Genomic DNA, 8,375 nt, shown 5'->3' on the forward strand with positions numbered 1-8,375 from the left:
TATATATGCTGCCACTATCCTGTTTCTTGATTCAACAAAATATTAGGTTACTCTTCTCACTGCTTTCGTTCGAACCATTCTCTTTTTTTTAAGAAAAATTTTTCCAGGTGCAGCCAGTACACTCCATTGTTTTCAGGACTTCAAAGTTTGAAATCTATTCTATCTAACTTCCTAGGCGTTATGCAACTTACTGATCAGTTGTAATAATGGCTCGCCTGCCAATCGACACGATGTGCTTTTGTCTCTCGTCAGAGTTTGTTTATAGAAGGAAACGAGTGGCGTTACATTGTAACCAATCTGACACGTCCACGTCACACGTACAAGTGGAGTCAATTGGTAGTGTGAACAATTTTTTCAAATATCTGGGAAATTAAGGCCAAGCAATAATTATTGGTCAGATAAAAGGTGTTCAGAATCTAGTCCTCTACAACATGTTCAAAAGTGATAGGGATCAACTCATGCATTCTGCAGTTTTTAACAATTTTATTGTCAAAAAAGTGGTAAAAGCCACATACTTTTTCAAGCTCCCCCGATCTATATTTCTTATTAGACACAAATAAAGATTTTTGTGAAGAAACCGATAAAACGCGTTTAGGGTAAAGTCACTAAATTGTATATTTACCATAATTTTTATCTTATTTTCAGGTATTATTTATTATTTTATTTCAGCTTTTAATTATTTTTCCTTTTTTCAGCTTTTAATTGTTTCTTTCTCTTTTTAAATGTTATTTGTTCCTTTCTATTTATTTTTATTTGATATTTCGAATATTTCATATTAAACTGTTTTTCTTGCATAGTATTCTTATTATGTTGTAACAAATATATATTAGCATAAGGAAGCGTAAAAAATAAATTTTCTTATTAAGAAATTTTATTTACAATTGTTTATTTACAATGTTTTCATAGGCCAAAAATGAATACGAAATAAATACATTGATAAAAACTACGGGGATAGCAATCGAACCCGGACTCTCCAGCATAGAAATTTTCGTTGGTCACTTGTGGACCACAACTCCATTTGGAAACTAATGGAAATAAATCTTTAATTAACGATATAATGAAACTTTAATTATAAATATCTCAAAAACTATTAGGTAATTGCAGCTATAAGGATATATATTCTTGAACTACATGACGAAATCTACAAACCTGCAAAGTTTCAATTAAATCGGTGACCCGAAGGAGTTGCACTCTCCTTGTAATTATAGTACCAGTGCAGCAGGTTATGAATCATATATGAGTTAATCTGGGCTTACTGAGTAGGGATATCAAACCTTTTATAGTTTAACAAACATGGAGAATACGCGGATTTGCAGATAACCTGCAAAGAGCTTGTTAGTCAAATCGCGAAAGAAAGGAATACCTGAAAATCATACATCCTCATTTTCCGCCATATTTACTCTCATAAATGCAAACATCAATATATTTACTTCCAGTTAATAGATATAACACAGTTTCTCGTGTTGCAAATATCATTGTATTCCAGTATATATATATTTATAAATACATAAATCCATTTTTACATACATATATATTTTATATATACAAAAGGAATGATGTCTGATCAACTTCTTTTTATAGCAAATTGATTAGAGTTTATGAAAGAATTTTCTTTTAAAATTAAAAGAAATCAATTTCATGTTTAACATTTAATGATTCGTGTTATGTTTAATATAATAAAATATTTAATATTTACATGTATTGAAAAATATATTTATTGTACAATCAAGATTTATAGTTTTCTAAAAATATATCTTTTAATCAGTCATATAAAGTATAGTATATTTATATTATTAAAATTAATAAAATTTTTCCATTTACTTGGTTTTCACTTCTAAATTTTAACTCGTGTATTTATTTCTAAAATAAATTTCTGACATAAAGTTAACTAGTTATTAAATTAAACTTTTAAAACTATTTCAGCAATTTCATATTATCTACGAAATTATCTATAATATAACAATTTCTTGATCCACTAATGTATAATATTTATAATATTAACTATTCCTTTAAATAACTAATTTATAACTTTATTTTTTCGTTAAAAGATTTAAAAATGCCTGGGATAAATCGAGGTTCAAAATAATTGAAGCCTAACTGAGCATAATTAAAAACCTATTTTCCATACTAGAATAAGTATTATTTTTAGTATATTAAACTTCTTCTATTATAGTCTTCATTATTCTCTTCATTTTTAATAAGTCTAATTTGTTTTTATCTGATAATAATAATAAAAGTGTTATAATAGAAATAGTAAAATATATATTTATGTATATAGTTATGTTTCTACTCTCTACTAAAATTTCTACTCTACTCTCTCTACTTTTTACTAAAATCAACCTTAATTTTATTAAGAATACATTTCAATAACTCTAAAAAGCTTAAACCAAATCATTTTAACTGATTTGTTAGTTCAAGAGTTAAATTGTATCCATTTTGTTAATTTTATACTGACAAAGAGACAAACAACTGAAAGAAAATCTTTGACTGACCAGAAGAGAAACAAAATATGTACAAACGTTCGTTGTTAGTAACCGAAGGCCACTGAATGACCAAAACCGCCAATAATCGAAACCACAGATAATCGCGACCCGGTTAATCGAGATCCTACTGCGCTCAATTGTTGATGCAATTCAATCCGCTAAAATAGATTTTTAAATATTTCCGGTATTTAAAACCACAAAATTTATTTTATAACATTTTTATTGGCTATAAGTTCAAATTAAATGTAATCAGTATTGTTCGATAACAATGTGAGAATTAACCTCGGTACTGTAACTCACAAAGAACCAGGCATCGGTACCAAATATTAAAAAATGGAACCTAACCTTGGTCGTACTATTTTAATGTATCAAGCAATATAATTCTTTGTTACCTAAATGAAGGAAAATTCCGAATTGTTTCGAAATTAATCGATAAACCCAATCATGTGTATATATAGCTTTAATCGACTAAATTTGTGGAACAATACTGTCATAAACTATGTATCCATCTTTGTAACGGACTCCAGTCGTTTCGACAGTCACGCCGCTACTATCGTTGCGCGCGAAATTTAAAAAGAATTGCAAGAAAACAGCGCTTCATCTTGAGAACGGAGCTGCTATTTCGACCCGTATAACTAATAGGAAAACATCTGCTCCTTTTCAGCGTGTTTGCCAACAGAAAAAGGCAAAATGAAGTTCAATAATTCAATTTTCATCAGACATACGAATAGGTTTTTCGACAAATATCGGAAGTCTTACGACAGCCGTCTTCGAGTTCAAATCAAACAAAAGCCCATCGTACAGGACGGCAAACACCTAAGGTCAACTACCGTCTATTGTTCTACTTGCTCTCCGCTCACAATCAGTTGTCCAATATTAATTTGGTCCGGTAACCTTCCAATAGAACCGGGCATCGATAAGGTTAGCTTGAAATTTACAGTTTCAGGATAAAAGTAATCTACGCCATTTGACCCATAATGCTACGTATTTTTGTGCATCCGTTTGTCTTTCCTCATCTTCAATCATTTTCGTTCTGTTTATTCACGTTAATTCGTGATTTGCTCAGTCGTGAAATAGACATAACCTCCAAAACGCTCATTTTTATGGGTCGTGTATTTATCAGGTGACAACGTAAATTAACGTAAGAAATGCAAGTTCGTGTTATAGATATTGTAGGGTGCTATTATTAGAAAAACAAATTGCAAACCGACCAATGTCGATGCAGGATCTCATTTTAAAAAACAAATCGTAGATCAATTAATACCATTATGGAAGACTATTTTTAGAAAAATACTAACTGAGTTGCATGGTCTTTGCGAGGCACGAAACGATAAAAAGAAGGAATACATTATTTCTGTAATCTGAAGACAGAATAAAACCTATTTTTAGCATCCTACAATATAATTTACAATATTATTCGTTCAAAGGAACAATATTCATCGTATCCATTCATATACGAAACTATTCAAATGCTAACTTAACCACACCTAACCTAACCTAACATTTGCAACGATAACAGATGAAGAAATTTACGTTATACAATTTCATTAATCTAATTTTGAATTAAATACTTTAGTCTATTTTTAAAACTACTAAATAAATCGAAATAATTCATTCAGACATTTTATTCTTGCAGTTACTGCAAACACATAGTTACAGTTAACAAGATTAATGTTGACTATTATTATATATGAATGTAATTATATATACCTATTTATTTTCATCTTACTACTTTAATTGATATGCACATTATATTTAAATGCACATTAAACACTGGCAATGTAGCATTACCACATATACATTACGTTCAAATACTTTCGTGTACCAGTCTAAATACTCGACACTTTGTTCATATTACTAGAATATTGGATTACTGCAAACAATTTTTTTTTAAATTTTTCATTGATAAGCTGGTAATCACTTACAGTATAATGAAATGAAACAAGTTTTTCCGATATAGTGAAAGATAGGATCGTTATATTGAATATTTAATTTGATCGTAATTAATTTTATTAATTTATTATACATTTAAAACGCAAAACTTTTAATAATTTAAGAGGAATTATATGTGACTTAGGACACTTTCCTAATTACTAGCACAAATATAACAGGAATATATTTAATAACAAAAAAGGAAGACAATAGTAATGACTATAGCTCTAACTCGCATCTCTTAATTCTTAAGTGTACGTCCATTTTTGAGTTTCCCCAACTAACTTTGTATGCACATATTCTCACGTCTATATTCTGTTACACGTATATACATTCTCTTTTTTAATCGTTCTGTACAGTTATTGAAAACCTTGAATGGTTGTGCATCTCTCACCCACGGGACCAGCTCAAGCATTCAGCCCAGACCCTCTCTTTTCACGCTTCTAACATCTTCATGCATCTTCATCCACATTTCTATTATGCTGAGACAAGCATTCTTCACTCACTTGGTGCATACTTTACATTCCTAAACCATAATTGAATATCTCATTTTTAGCAATATTTATTAATAGTAAGGAAAACAATGCATAAATATAGTACTTACATAAAATTATTCGTATTATTTTTAAATGCTACTATAGTAAGTTTGTGCTTAGCATGATCATTTATCTATATGATAAAAGGCAAGATAGCCTACACGGTTCACATGATAAAAGCGTTTACACGGTTTTGTGTTATATCAGCTTCGCGCGATTGTCACTAGATGGAGACACATAGCAAAATACAATTCTCTAAAGTATTATACTTACTAATAATTACTATCTTGGGAAGTAATTTTTAACTTGGTCTTTTCTATTCTATATTTGAAGTACAAGTCTGCTGGAACAACTCCAAATATTTTTTTCTTTTTATTAATACTAAATTATATTTACAACTAGCTTCATTGAGCTAACCAGCAAATTTGATGAATTAAAGATATGGCTTGCATACGGTAAACGCTTCATAACGTTGCTGCTAATATTATATGTGATGTTCCTTCTTTAATTTAACCCTTTGCACTTAAAAGGCGACTCTCAGTTGTCATTTAATCAGATTCTAAAGATCGTTGTTAATTAATATCTCGAATTTAAAATTGCCCAACGACGCATGGAATATCGAAGTAAAATTACATCTTACAATTAATTTGCACTTCTTATTTACCGTCTTGAAAATATCGTCGACTTTATGGCAAAAAGTCCTCGAATTACTCTGTTTCTGTAACGAAAAGATCGCCCAGTGCAAACGGTTAATTCCACAAATCGGTTTGTTTATTCCTTTTCAATGTTCTGTGTTGTGATATATGATTTGTTCGTTGTGACTTGATATGTTCGTTGGGATAATTTGATATTCGTTTCTTGTGTGCTGTGGCGAATTTGACTCCAGATATGAGTACAGGTATACACAGAAAGCCTCGAACCAAACGCTGTTCCTTTATGCTACGTGCCATTTGAGACTTTCTCGCGCGAGTTACTCTTGAGAGTACTCGCAAGTTGTGTGTCCATTTGATAGCAACTACGCGAGTTTCACTCTCTTTATTTTTAATTCAATAATAAACGTTGTTATGTGGAGTATTTTTTAAATTTTTGTTTCACACGTGTCGTGATGATGAATATTATATAAATAATAATAACTCTTATAAGCTAAATTATTAAAAATCGATTATATCTCTGTAGATACTATAGGTGCTAGATAATGTTTCTTAATTAATTGCATTAAATTACATTTCTATATATTAGACATTTATCGTGTAAATATTAAAATAAATTAAATTCATAGTTTAAATTTTTAATATTGTTGATTATTACAGGCTGTCTCTCGCTATAAACACGTTTGGTAGTAACTAATATACAGAATTTATTGAAAACGTAAATGTAATTGTTGGTATGAAACGATATAAATTTTTACTTATTTAATTTGTAGATACTATAGGTGCTAGATAATGTTTCTTAATTAATTGCATTAAATTACATTTCTATATATTAGACATTTATCGTGTAAATATTAAAATAAATTAAATTCATAGTTTAAATTTTTAATATTGTTGATTATTACAATACGTACTTAATATTTGATTGCACGTAACATGATTTCAACAAATAACAAATAATTAAAATATTTGTAGAAAGTACGTGAGTACAAAAATCTGCGTACAAAAAATAATATTTATAATAATTTAAGATAGTACTAAATGTTAATGAATCACTTTAATTCTTAGTTTCACTTGCAGAAAATATATAATAATATAACATAATCTTTGATATCATAATCATATACCAATACATTAAATAATAATATTACGATAATAATTTATTTATTATACTAATTAAAATTACAATTAATTACAATTCATTATTTTATTTTAAGCAATTGAGCATTATTGTAATTCTCTTCGCCGAATTCATATTGACTATTAACTTTTGATTTTCCTTCTTCATTAGCTTCATCCACTGATTTCTCCTTTTCATTAAATAATTTATATCGAAACAAATTTCGGCTGTGTTTCTCTTTCGTGATGTTTATTCTGTTTCTGGCATACGAGGTATATTATTTGGAATATCGAAATCAAGAACTTTCTGTGTCTAAATCAAAGCATAAAACGTAAAACGTTTCTTTCAAAACGTAAAATATTTTAATACAAGACATGTTGAGGTTAGAGCAAGATAAAACATTATTATTTGAATAGTCCGACCGCATGGAAAATAAGAAAACCTTAGTCGTTGATTTTGGAAATATATCAATTAAATGATAATCTAAGTGGTCAAGTTATGTTTCAAAATATTCTATTTCTTTCAGTTTTATAAATATTGAAATAAAATTTGAAAAAAATATATTTCCTCCAATGTATCGTAGAATACAATGAACTCTTAAAATGGCTTCGTGCTCTTAATTATGCATATATTATGTGTCCCAAAATTCAAGCAAGAAGTAATTTTGATAGAAAACACAGGTTACAAATTAAAACTTGTAAATATTATTCAACAATGAAAACGCGTTGTTCTTTCATGTGTTAGTGCTCCATTTTTAATAACCTTAAACTGTCAGCTGTCAGATTATTTTTTCTTTCGTTGCCAACACTTCACTGCACAAATGGCGCAAAATTCAAATCTTGCGTAAATTTTGGGACACCCTATATGAATATTGTACATTTACAATCTTTTTGATGCATAAAAATTAACAAAGCTTTGAAATTAATATAGATTTTTAATTATTCATTCGTAACGTGAATTTGCGTTCTTCTCTATTCCCAGTGAACCCTCATAAATTGTTGGATAGTTAAACAAAGAATTCCAATCGTAATCACGTGTATTTCCACTAATATTCTTCAATAACGATGAACAAAATAACGAAAATTTTTTAATAATGGTGGAAAAGCTTAATGTTCCCTCTTTCCATGTAATTATTACTTTGTTATAATGGATACAAAATTCTCACTTTACACACTTGAGTTGTAATTCATTAAACCTATTCAGGATTATGAAACCATGTATGGGTTTCAAACGAAACGTTCTCAGTGTACAGAAATTGTTTAATGTACAATCGATATCAAACATTTCGGAAATGAGATGGTGTTTAGGTCAGCACAGATAGTATTTCAGACTCCAACGATCAACATTTTACGTTTGTACCATAATGTCAAAAACAAGTGGAATAATGTAATAATATTCTCGCAATTGTAATTGTCAAAACAATGTAAATGTCAAAAACACGTTGAATAATGTAACAATATTATCGCAATTGATAATAATCCGAATAAAATTATTTTCTTTCTCGTTAAAATTTGTTGTTTTATATTAATTATATTATATTATTATATATATTTATTATATTATTGTTTATTTATTTATTTATTATTTATATTTATTATATTATTATATATTTGTTATATTATTTATTATATTATATTTATATTATTATATTATT

Source organism: Eufriesea mexicana, unplaced genomic scaffold (assembly GCF_001483705.2).
Source record: "Eufriesea mexicana isolate 0111107269 unplaced genomic scaffold, ASM148370v2 scaffold1652, whole genome shotgun sequence".
Lineage (NCBI taxonomy): Eukaryota > Metazoa > Arthropoda > Insecta > Hymenoptera > Apidae > Eufriesea > Eufriesea mexicana.